Source organism: Pseudophryne corroboree (assembly GCF_028390025.1).
Source record: "Pseudophryne corroboree isolate aPseCor3 chromosome 8 unlocalized genomic scaffold, aPseCor3.hap2 SUPER_8_unloc_7, whole genome shotgun sequence".
Lineage (NCBI taxonomy): Eukaryota > Metazoa > Chordata > Amphibia > Anura > Myobatrachidae > Pseudophryne > Pseudophryne corroboree.
The window spans coordinates 365,745-379,425 of NW_026967625.1; positions in this window are offsets into that span (position 1 = coordinate 365,745).

Here is a 13,681-nt window from a genome sequence, read left to right on the forward strand (position 1 = left end):
GGTACAGTAGGCCACTGCTCTACCTACCTCTGTGTCGTCAAGTATACTATCCATCCATACCTGTGGTGCATTTCAGTTGTGCGCAGTATATATAGTAGTAGGCCATTGCTATTGATACTGGCATATAATTCCACACATTAAAAAATGGAGAACAAAAATGTGGAAGGTAAAATAGGGAAAGATCAAGATCCACTTCCACCTCGTGCTGAAGCTGCTGCCACTAGTCATGGCCGAGACGATGAAATGCCATCAACGTCGTCTGCCGAGGCCGATTCCCAATGTCATAGTAGAGAGCATGTAAAATCCAAAAAAACAAAAGTTCAGTAAAATGACCCAAAAATCAAAATTAAAAGCATCTGAGGAGAAGCGTAAACTTGCCAATATGCCATTTACGACACGGAGTGGCAAGGAACGGCTGAGGCCCTGTCCTATGTTCATGGCTAGTGGTTCAGCTTCACATGAGGATGGAAGCACTCATCCTCTCGCTAGAAAAATGAAAAGACTTAAGCTGGAAAAAGCACAGCAAAGAACTGTGCGTTCTTCTAAATCACAAATCCCCAAGGAGAGTCCAATTGTGTCGGGTGCGATGCCTGACCTACCCAACACTGGATGGGAAGAGGTGGCGCCTTCCACCATTTGCATGCCCCCTGCAAGTGCTGGAAGGAGCACCCGCAGTCCAGTTCCTGATAGTCAAATTGAAGATGTCACTGTTGAAGTACACCAGGATGAGGATATGGGTGTTGCTGGCGCGGAGGAGGAAATTGACAAGGAGGATTCTGATGGTGAGGTGGTTTGTTTAAGTCAGGCACCCAGGGAGACACCTGTTGTCCGTGGGACGAATTTGGCCATTGACATGCCTGGTCAAAATACAAAAAAAATCACCTCTTCGGTGTGGAATTATTTCAACACAAATGCGGACAACAGGTGTCAAGCCGTGTGTTGCCTTTGTCAAGCTGTAATAAGTAGAGATGAGCGGGTTCGGTTTCTCTGAATCCGAACCCGCCAGAACTTCATGTTTTTTTTCACGGGTCCGAGCGACTCGGATCTTCCCGCCTTGCTCGGTTAACCCGAGCGCGCCCGAACGTCATCATGACGCTGTCGGATTCTCGCGAGGCTCGGATTCTATCGCGAGACTCGGATTCTATATAAGGAGCCGCGCGTCGCCGCCATTTTCACACGTGCATTGAGATTGATAGGGAGAGGACGTGGCTGGCGTCCTCTCCGTTTAGAATAGATTAGAGAGACACTTGATTTACTAATTTTGGGGAGCATTAGGAGTACTCAGTACAGTGCAGAGTTTTGCTGATAGTGACCAGTGACCACCAGTTTTATTTATAATCCGTTCTCTGCCTGAAAAAAGCGATACACAGCACACAGTGACTCAGTCACATACCATATCTGTGTGCACTGCTCAGGCTCAGGCCAGTGTGCTGCATCATCTATTATCTATATATAATATTATATATATCTGTCTGACTGCTCAGCTCACACAGCTTATAATTGTGGGGGAGACTGGGGAGCACTACTGCAGTGCCAGTTATAGGTTATAGCAGGAGCCAGGAGTACATAATATATTATATAGTGAGTGACCACCAGACACACAGTGCAGTTTATTTAATATATCCGTTCTCTGCCTGAAAAAAGCGATACACACAGTGACTCAGTCAGTCACATACCATATCTGTGTGCACTGCTCAGGCTCAGGCCAGTGTGCTGCATCATCTATATATATATTATATATCTGTCTGACTGCTCAGCTCACACAGCTTATAATTGTGGGGGAGACTGGGGAGCACTACTGCAGTGCCAGTTATAGGTTATAGCAGGAGCCAGGAGTACATAATATTATATTAAAATTAAACAGTGCACACTTTTGCTGCAGGAGTGCCACTGCCAGTGTGACTAGTGACCAGTGACCTGACCACCAGTATATATAATATTAGTAGTATACTATCTCTTTATCAACCAGTCTATATTAGCAGCAGACACAGTACAGTGCAGTAGTTCACGGCTGTGGCTACCTCTGTGTCGGCACTCGGCAGCCCGTCCATAATTGTATATACCACCTAACCGTGGTTTTTTTTTCTTTCTTTATACATACATACTAGTTACGAGTATACTATCTCTTTATCAACCAGTCTATATATTAGCAGCAGACACAGTACAGTGCGGTAGTTCACGGCTGTGGCTACCTCTGTGTCGGCACTCGGCAGCCCGTCCATAATTGTATATACCACCTAACCGTGTTTTTTTTTTCTTTCTTTATAGTCATACTAGTTACGAGTATACTATCTCTTTATCAACCAGTCTATATTAGCAGCAGACACAGTACAGTGCGGTAGTTCACGGCTGTGGCTACCTCTGTGTCGGCACTCGGCAGCCCGTCCATAATTGTATATACAACCTAACCGTGGTTTTTTTTTCTTTCTTTATACATACATACTAGTTACGAGTATACTATCTCTTTATCAACCAGTCTATATTAGCAGCAGACACAGTACAGTGCGGTAGTTCACGGCTGTGGCTACCTCTGTGTCGGCACTCGGCAGCCCGTCCATAATTGTATATACCACCTAACCGTGGTTTTTTTTTCTTTCTTTATACATACATACTAGTTACGAGTATACTATCTCTTTATCAACCAGTCTATATATTAGCAGCAGACACAGTACAGTGCGGTAGTTCACGGCTGTGGCTACCTCTGTGTCGGCACTCGGCAGCCCGTCCATAATTGTATATACCACCTAACCGTGTTTTTTTTTTCTTTCTTTATACATACATACTAGTTACGAGTATACTATCTCTTTATCAACCAGTCTATATATTAGCAGCAGACACAGTACAGTGCGGTAGTTCACGGCTGTGGCTACCTCTGTGTCGGCACTCGGCAGCCCGTCCATAATTGTATATACCACCTAACCGTGGTTTTTTTTTCTTTCTTTATAGTCATACTAGTTACGAGTATACTATCTCTTTATCAACCAGTCTATATTAGCAGCAGACACAGTACAGTGCGGTAGTTCACGGCTGTGGCTACCTCTGTGTCGGCACTCGGCAGCCCGTCCATAATTGTATATACCACCTAACCGTGGTTTTTTTTTCTTTCTTTATACATACATACTAGTTACGAGTATACTATCTCTTTATCAACCAGTCTATATATTAGCAGCAGACACAGTACAGTGCGGTAGTTCACGGCTGTGGCTACCTCTGTGTCGGCACTCGGCAGCCCGTCCATAATTGTATATACCACCTAACCGTGGTTTTTTTTTCTTTCTTTATACATACATACTAGTTACGAGTATACTATCTCTTTATCAACCAGTCTATATATTAGCAGCAGACACAGTACAGTGCGGTAGTTCACGGCTGTGGCTACCTCTGTGTCGGCACTCGGCAGCCCGTCCATAATTGTATATACCACCTAACCGTGGTTTTTTTTTCTTTCTTTATACATACATACTAGTTACGAGTATACTATCTCTTTATCAACCAGTCTATATATTAGCAGCAGACACAGTACAGTGCGGTAGTTCACGGCTGTGGCTACCTCTGTGTCGGCACTCGGCAGCCCGTCCATAATTGTATATACCACCTAACCGTGTTTTTTTTTTCTTTCTTTATAGTCATACTAGTTACGAGTATACTATCTCTTTATCAACCAGTCTATATTAGCAGCAGACACAGTACAGTGCGGTAGTTCACGGCTGTGGCTACCTCTGTGTCGGCACTCGGCAGCCCGTCCATAATTGTATATACCACCTAACCGTGGTTTTTTTTTCTTTCTTTATACATACATACTAGTTACGAGTATACTATCTCTTTATCAACCAGTCTATATATTAGCAGCAGACACAGTACAGTGCGGTAGTTCACGGCTGTGGCTACCTCTGTGTCGGCACTCGGCAGCCCGTCCATAATTGTATATACCACCTAACCGTGGTTTTTTTTTCTTTCTTTATACATACATACTAGTTACGAGTATACTATCTCTTTATCAACCAGTCTATATATTAGCAGCAGACACAGTACAGTGCGGTAGTTCACGGCTGTGGCTACCTCTGTGTCGGCACTCGGCAGCCCGTCCATAATTGTATATACCACCTAACCGTGGGTTTTTTTTCTTTCTTTATACATACATACTAGTTACGAGTATACTATCTCTTTATCAACCAGTCTATATATTAGCAGCAGACACAGTACAGTGCGGTAGTTCACGGCTGTGGCTACCTCTGTGTCGGCACTCGGCAGCCCGTCCATAATTGTATACTAGTATCCAATCCATCCATCTCCATTGTTTACCTGAGGTGCCTTTTAGTTGTGCCTATTAAAATATGGAGAACAAAAATGTTGAGGTTCCAAAATTAGGGAAAGATCAAGATCCACTTCCACCTCGTGCTGAAGCTGCTGCCACTAGTCATGGCCGAGACGATGAAATGCCAGCAACGTCGTCTGCCAAGGCCGATGCCCAATGTCATAGTACAGAGCATGTCAAATCCAAAACACCAAATATCAGTAAAAAAAGGACTCCAAAACCTAAAATAAAATTGTCGGAGGAGAAGCGTAAACTTGCCAATATGCCATTTACCACACGGAGTGGCAAGGAACGGCTGAGGCCCTGGCCTATGTTCATGGCTAGTGGTTCAGCTTCACATGAGGATGGAAGCACTCAGCCTCTCGCTAGAAAAATGAAAAGACTCAAGCTGGCAAAAGCAGCACAGCAAAGAACTGTGCATTCTTCGAAATCCCAAATCCACAAGGAGAGTCCAATTGTGTCGGTTGCGATGCCTGACCTTCCCAACACTGGACGTGAAGAGCATGCGCCTTCCACCATTTGCACGCCCCCTGCAAGTGCTGGAAGGAGCACCCGCAGTCCAGTTCCTGATAGTCAGATTGAAGATGTCAGTGTTGAAGTACACCAGGATGAGGAGGATATGGGTGTTGCTGGCGCTGGGGAGGAAATTGACCAGGAGGATTCTGATGGTGAGGTGGTTTGTTTAAGTCAGGCACCCGGGGAGACACCTGTTGTCCGTGGGAGGAATATGGCCGTTGACATGCCAGGTGAAAATACCAAAAAAATCAGCTCTTCGGTGTGGAGGTATTTCACCAGAAATGCGGACAACAGGTGTCAAGCCTTGTGTTCCCTTTGTCAAGCTGTAATAAGTAGGGGTAAGGACGTTAACCACCTCGGAACATCCTCCCTTATACGTCACCTGCAGCGCATTCATAATAAGTCAGTGACAAGTTCAAAAACTTTGGGTGACAGCGGAAGCAGTCCACTGACCAGTAAATCCCTTCCTCTTGTAACCAAGCTCACGCAAACCACCCCACCAACTCCCTCAGTGTCAATTTCCTCCTTCCCCAGGAATGCCAATAGTCCTGCAGGCCATGTCACTGGCAATTCTGACGAGTCCTCTCCTGCCTGGGATTCCTCCGATGCATCCTTGCGTGTAACGCCTACTGCTGCTGGCGCTGCTGTTGTTGCCGCTGGGAGTCGATGGTCATCCCAGAGGGGAAGTCGTAAGCCCACTTGTACTACTTCCAGTAAGCAATTGACTGTTCAACAGTCCTTTGCGAGGAAGATGAAATATCACAGCAGTCATCCTACTGCAAAGCGGATAACTGAGGCCTTGACAACTATGTTGGTGTTAGACGTGCGTCCGGTATCCGCCGTTAGTTCACAGGGAACTAGACAATTTATTGAGGCAGTGTGCCCCCGTTACCAAATACCATCTAGGTTCCACTTCTCTAGGCAGGCGATACCGAGAATGTACACGGACGTCAGAAAAAGACTCACCAGTGTCCTAAAAAATGCAGTTGTACCCAATGTCCACTTAACCACGGACATGTGGACAAGTGGAGCAGGGCAGGGTCAGGACTATATGACTGTGACAGCCCACTGGGTAGATGTATGGACTCCCGCCGCAAGAACAGCAGCGGCGGCACCAGTAGCAGCATCTCGCAAACGCCAACTCTTTCCTAGGCAGGCTACGCTTTGTATCACCGCTTTCCAGAATACGCACACAGCTGAAAACCTCTTACGGCAACTGAGGAAGATCATCGCGGAATGGCTTACCCCAATTGGACTCTCCTGTGGATTTGTGGCATCGGACAACGCCAGCAATATTGTGTGTGCATTAAATATGGGCAAATTCCAGCACGTCCCATGTTTTGCACATACCTTGAATTTGGTGGTGCAGAATTTTTAAAAAACGACAGGGGCGTGCAAGAGATGCTGTCGGTGGCCAGAAAAATTGCGGGACACTTTCGGCGTACAGGCACCACGTACAGAAGACTGGAGCACCACCAAAAACTACTGAACCTGCCCTGCCATCATCTGAAGCAAGAAGTGGTAACGAGGTGGAATTCAACCCTCTATATGCTTCAGAGGTTGGAGGAGCAGCAAAAGGCCATTCAAGCCTATACAATTGAGCACGATATAGGAGGTGGAATGCACCTGTCTCAAGTGCAGTGGAGAATGATTTCAACGTTGTGCAAGGTTCTGATGCCCTTTGAACTTGCCACACGTGAAGTCAGTTCAGACACTGCCAGCCTGAGTCAGGTCATTCCCCTCATCAGGCTTTTGCAGAAGAAGCTGGAGGCATTGAAGAAGGAGCTAAAAGGGAGCGATTCCGCTAGGCATGTGGGACTTGTGGATGCAGCCCTTAATTCGCTTAACAAGGATTCACGGGTGGTCAATCTGTTGAAATCAGAGCACTACATTTTGGCCACCGTGCTCGATCCTAGATTTAAAGCCTACCTTGGATCTCTCTTTCCGGCAGACACAAGTCTGCTGGGGTTGAAAGACCTGCTGGTGACAAAATTGTCAAGTCAAGCGGAACGCGACCTGTCAACATCTCCTCCTTCACATTCTCCCGCAACTGGGGGTGCGAGGAAAAGGCTCAGAATTCCGAGCCCACCCGCTGGCGGTGATGCAGGGCAGTCTGGAGTGACTGCTGATGCTGACATCTGGTCCGGACTGAAGGACCTGACAACGATTACGGACATGTCGTCTACTGTCACTGCATATGATTCTCTCAACATTGATAGAATGGTGGAGGATTATATGAGTGACCGCATCCAAGTAGGCACGTCACACAGTCCGTACTTATACTGGCAGGAAAAAGAGGCAATTTGGAGGCCCTTGCACAAACTGGCTTTATTCTACCTAAGTTGCCCTCCCACAAGTGTGTACTCCGAAAGAGTGTTTAGTGCCGCCGCTCACCTTGTCAGCAATCGGCGTACGAGGTTACATCCAGAAAATGTGGAGAAGATGATGTTCATTAAAATGAATTATAATCAATTCCTCCGCGGAGACATTGACCAGCAGCAATTGCCTCCACAAAGTACACAGGGAGCTGAGATGGTGGATTCCAGTGGGGACGAATTGATAATCTGTGAGGAGGGGGATGTACACGGTGATATATCGGAGGGTGAAGATGAGGTGGACATCTTGCCTCTGTAGAGCCAGTTTGTGCAAGGAGAGATTAATTGCTTCTTTTTTGGGGGGGGGTCCAAACCAACCCGTCATATCAGTCACAGTCGTGTGGCAGACCCTGTCACTGAAATGATGGGTTGGTTAAAGTGTGCATGTCCTGTTTTGTTTATACAACATAAGGGTGGGTGGGAGGGCCCAAGGACAATTCCATCTTGCACCTCTTTTTTCTTTTCTTTTTCTTTGCATCATGTGCTGATTGGGGAGGGTTTTTTGGAAGGGACATCCTGCGTGACACTGCAGTGCCACTCCTAGATGGGCCCGGTGTTTGTGTCGGCCACTAGGGTCGCTAATCTTACTCACACAGTCAGCTACCTCATTGCGCCTCTTTTTTTCTTTGCGTCATGTGCTGTTTGGGGAGGGTTTTTTGGAAGGGACATCCTGCGTGACACTGCAGTGCCACTCCTAGATGGGCCCGGTGTTTGTGTCGGCCACTAGGGTCGCTAATCTTACTCACACAGCTACCTCATTGCGCCTCTTTTTTTCTTTGCGTCATGTGCTGTTTGGGGAGGGTTTTTTGGAAGGGACATCCTGCGTGACACTGCAGTGCCACTCCTAGATGGGCCCGGTGTTTGTGTCGGCCACTAGGGTCGCTAATCTTACTCACACAGCTACCTCATTGCGCCTCTTTTTTTCTTTGCGTCATGTGCTGTTTGGGGAGGGTTTTTTGGAAGGGCCATCCTGCGTGACACTGCAGTGCCACTCCTAGATGGGCCCGGTGTTTGTGTCGGCCACTAGGGTCGCTAATCTTACTCACACAGCTACCTCATTGCGCCTCTTTTTTTCTTTGCGTCATGTGCTGTTTGGGGAGGGTTTTTTGGAAGGGACATCCTGCGTGACACTGCAGTGCCACTCCTAGATGGGCCCGGTGTTTGTGTCGGCCACTAGGGTCGCTTATCTTACTCACACAGCGACCTCGGTGCAAATTTTAGGACTAAAAATAATATTGTGAGGTGTGAGGTATTCAGAATAGACTGAAAATGAGTGTAAATTATGGTTTTTGAGGTTAATAATACTTTGGGATCAAAATGACCCCCGAATTCTATGATTTAAGCTGTTTTTTAGTGTTTTTTGAAAAAAACACCCGAATCCAAAACACACCCGAATCCGACAAAAAAAATTCGGTGAGGTTTTGCCAAAACGCGTTCGAACCCAAAACACGGCCGCGGAACCGAACCCAAAACCAAAACACAAAACCCGAAAAATTTCAGGCGCTCATCTCTAGTAATAAGTAGGGGTAAGGACGTTAACCACCTAGGAACATCCTCCCTTATACGTCACCTGGTCCGTATTCATCAGAAGTCAGTGACAAGTTCAAAAACTTTGGATGACAGCGGAAGCAGTCCACTGACCACTAAATCCCTTCCTCTTGTAACCAAGCTCCTGCAAACCACACCACCAACTCCCTCAGTGTCAATTTCGTCCTTACACAGGAAAGCCAATAGTCCTGCAGGCCATGTCACTGGCAAGTCTGACGAGTCCTCTCCTGCCTGGGATTGCTCCGATGCATCCTTGAGTGTAACGCCTACTGCTGCTGGCGCTGCTGTTGTTGCTGCTGGGAGCATCCCAGAGGGGAAGTCGTAAGACTACTTGTACTACTTCCAGTAAGCAATTGACTGTCCAACAGTCCTTTGCGAGGAAGATGAAATATCACAGCAGTCATCCTGCTGCAAAGCGGATAACTCAGGCCTTGGCAGCCTGGGCGGTGAGAAACGTGTGTCCGGTATCCACCGTTAATTCACAGGCAACTACAGACTTGATTGAGGTACTGTGTCCCCGGTACCAAATACCATCTAGGTTCCATTTCTCTAGGCAGGCGATACCTAAAATGTACACAGACGTCAGAAAAAGAGTCACCAGTGTCCTAAAAAATGCAGTTGTACCCAATGTCCACTTAACCACGGACATGTGGACAAGTGGAGCAGGGCAGACTCAGGACTATATGACTGTGACAGCCCACTGGGTAGATGTATTGCCTCCCGCAGCAAGAACAGCAGCAGCGGCACCAGTAGCAGCATCTCACAAACGCCAACTCGTTCCTAGGCAGGCTACGCTTTGTATCACCGCTTTCCAGAAGAGGCACACAGCTGACAACCTCTTACGGAAACTGAGGAAGATCATCGCAGAATGGCTTACCCCAATTGGACTCTCCTGGGGATTTGTGACATCGGGCAACGCCAGCAATATTGTGCGTGCATTACATGTGGGCAAATTGCAGCACGTCCCATGTTTTGCACATACATTGAATTTGGTGGTGCAGAATTATTTAAAAAACGACAGGGGCGTGCAAGAGATGCTGTCGGTGGCCCGAAGAATTGCGGCCCACTTTCGGCATTCAGCCACCGCGTGCCGAAGACTGGAGCACCAGCAAACAGTCCTGAACCTGCCCTGCCATCATCTGAAGCAAGAGGTGGTAACGAGGTGGAATTCAACCCTCTATATGCTTCAGAGGATGGAGGAGCAGCAAAAGGCCATTCAAGCCTATACATCTGCCTACGATATAGGCAAAGGAGGGGGAATGCACCTGACTCAAGCGCAGTGGAGAATGATTTCAATGTTGTGCAAGGTTCTGCAACCCTTTGAACTTGCCACACGTGAAGTCAGTTCAGACACTGCCAGCCTGAGTCAGGTCATTCTCCTCATCAGGCTTTTGCAGAAGAAGCTGGAGACATTTAAGGAGGAGCTAAAACAGAGCGATTCCGCTAGGCATGTGGGACTTGTGGATGGAGCCCTTAATTCGCTTAACCAGGATTCACGGGTGTTGAATCTGTTGACATTAGAGCACTACATTTTGGCCACCGTGCTCGATCCTAGATTTAAAACCTACGTTGGATCTCTCTTTCCGGCAGACACAAGTCTGCAGAGATTCAAAGACCTGCTGGTGAGAAAATTGTCAAGTCAAGCGGAACGTGACCCGTCAACAGCTCCTCCTTCACATTCTCCCGCAACTGGGGGAGCGAGGAAAAGGCTAAGAATTCCAAGCCCACCCGCTGGCAGTGATGCAGGGCAGTCTGGAGCAATTGCTGACATCTGGTCTGGACTGAAGGACCTGCCAACGATTACTGACATGTCGTCTACTGTCACTGCATATGATTCTGTCACCATTGAAAGAATGGTGGAGGATTATATGAGTGACCGCATCCAAGTAGGCACGTCAGACAGTCCGTACGAATACTGGCAGGAAAAAGAGGCAATTTGGAGGCCCTTGCAGAAACTGGCTTTATTTTACCTAAGTTGCCCACCCTCCAGTGTGTACTCCGAAAGAGTGTTTAGTGCAGCCGCTCACCTTGTCAGCAATCGGCGTACGAGGTTACTTCCAGAAAATGTTGAGAAGATGATGTTCAGCAAAATGAATTATAATCAATTCCTCCGTGGAGACATTCACCAGCAATTGCCTCCAGAAAGTACACGGGGACCTGAGATGGTGGATTCCAGTGGGGACGAATTAATAATCTGTGAGGAGGGGGATGTACACAGTGAAAGGGGTGAGGAATCGGACGATGAGGAGGAGGTGGACATCTTGCCTCTGTAGAGCCAGTTTGTGCAAGGAGAGATTGATTGCTTCTTTTTTGGTGGGGGCCCAAACCAACCAGTCATTTCAGTCACAGTTGTGTGGCAGACCCTGTCGCTGAAATGATGGGTTTGTTAAAGTGTGCATGTCCTGTTTATACAACATAAGGGTGGGTGGGAGGGCCCAAGGACAATTCCATCTTGCACCTCTTTTTTCTTTCATTTTTCTTTGCATCATGTGCTGTTTGGGGACTATTTTTTTGAAGTGCCATCCTGCCTGACACTGCAGTACCACTCCTAGATGGGCCAGGTGTTTGTGTCGGCCACTTGTGTCGCTTAGCTTAGCCATCCAGCGACCTTGGTGCACCTCTTTTTTTCTTTGCATCATGTGCTGTTTGGGGACTATTTTTTTGAAGTGCCATCCTGTCTGACACTGCAGTGCCATTCCTAGATGGGCCAGGTGTTTGGGTCGCCACTTGGGTCGCTTAGCTTAGTCATCCAGCGACCTCGGTGCAAATTTTAGGACTAAAAATAATATTGTGAGGTGTGAGGTGTTCAGAATAGACTGAAAATGAGTGGAAATTATGGTTATTGAGGTTAATAATACTATGGGATCAAAATGACCCCCAAATTCTATGATTTAAGCTGTTTTTGAGGGTTTTTTGTAAAAAAAACACCCGAATCCAAAACACACCCAAATCCAACAAAAAATTTTCAGGGAGGTTTTGCCAAAACGCGTCCGAATCCAAAACACGGCCGCGGAACCAAATCCAAAACCAAAACACAAAACCTGAAAAATGTCCGGTGCACATCACTAGTTTAAAGACCTGCTGGTGAGACACTTGTCAAGTCAAGCGGAACGTGACCCGCCAACAGCTCCTCCTTCATTTTCTCCCACCACTGGAGTGTCACGATCCGGGTATCTGGACGCCATTTCTTACCCATCAGATGCCTCCTAAGGCTGGCTCAGCGCTCCAGGACCGGATCCCATCTGTTATCCTAATGTTCACATTCCTGCATCCTCTCCTGTCTCTCAGAGACGCTGTCACAGTAAGGCCTTATTACATCTGGCATGGCGTCTCCCGCGGCCTCCGCCGCCGTCCCTGAGCTTCTGCATGCAGAGTGTCAGAGTGGCGATTACGTCAGCCGCGGCCTCCGCTGTGTCCGCGTGGTTGGATGTGCACTTGTCAGCCTGGCGTCTCCTGTCTCCAGTGGCCGGCGCCGCCATTACTGTTTTCATTACCACATGGATTACAAACCAAACTTCCCTCCAAGTGTCTGCATGGGCGCAGCCATCTTGGATTCTGTCAGCTGATCATTTCCTCCAATCTGTTGTCAGTATTGTTAATCTGCATAATTGCCTAGCCAATCCCTTCCTTGCTGCAGGTATAAATACACTGTGCCTGAGCAAGGAAGGCGTCAGTGCTTTGGTTGTCAAACCTAGTTCCTGTTTGTCTCTCTCCTGTGATTGTCTTCCAGGTTCCAGCTCCTGTCTCAAGACTTCCACCATAGAGACCCGCACCAGCATTCCACCTGCGGTGTAGCCTGACTCTCCAATCCATTGTGGATTCATCTGTTTCCAGCTACAACATTACCTGCTTCCAGCTCAGCTTCCAGCAGAGTACAGCTTCCCTTAAAGGGCCGGTGTCCTTTCTACACTTTACCACTCTCCACCGGTATTATTATTTCTCCGCTCTCAAGTTCTACATTTCAGTTCATATTTCATCGCTCCCAAGTTCATTTATTATTTAACTGGTTCCAGCCAGTATCCACTCCGTGCTAACAACAGTCTGGTTCCAGCCAGTATCCACAGCAGCTGTTTTACCTTCAGCAACCCAGCTTTTCCTGGAACACCAGCTGGCACAATCCTGGGTTATCTCCATTGCTACAGTCGGGCCTGGTAAGGACTTTCCATCTAGAAGATCATAAGAACTATCTCACACTACCAGTGCCCTGTGGCTCCAGCCATCCTGTAGTACCCAGGAACTGTATTTATTATTTGCTGACTTTTACGTTTTCTTTTACTGCTGCTGTGTTGCGGAGTTGTCATAATAAACATCATTGACTTTTATCTAAGTTGTCGTGGTCACGCCTTCGGGCAGTTATTATTCATGTTACTTACATGTAGAGATGAGCGCCTGAAATTTTTCGGGTTTTGTGTTTTGGTTTTGGGTTCGGTTCCGCGGCCGTGTTTTGGGTTCGAACGCGTTTTGGCAAAACCTCACCGAATTTTTTTTGTCGGATTCGGGTGTTTTTTTCCAAAAACACTAAAAAACAGCTTAAATCATAGAATTTGGGGGTCATTTTGATCCCAAAGTATTATTAACCTCAAAAACCATAATTTACACTCATTTTCAGTCTATTCTGAATACCTCACACCTCACAATATTATTTTTAGTCCTAAAATTTGCACCGAGGTCGCTGTGTGAGTAAGATAAGCGACCCTAGTGGCCGACACAAACACCGGGCCCATCTAGGAGTGGCACTGCAGTGTCACGCAGGATGTCCCTTCCAAAAAACCCTCCCCAAACAGCACATGACGCAAAGAAAAAAAGAGGCGCAATGAGGTAGCTGTGTGAGTAAGATTAGCGACCCTAGTGGCCGACACAAACACCGGGCCCATCTAGGAGTGGCACTGCAGTGTCACGCAGGATGGCCCTTCCAAAAAACCCTCCC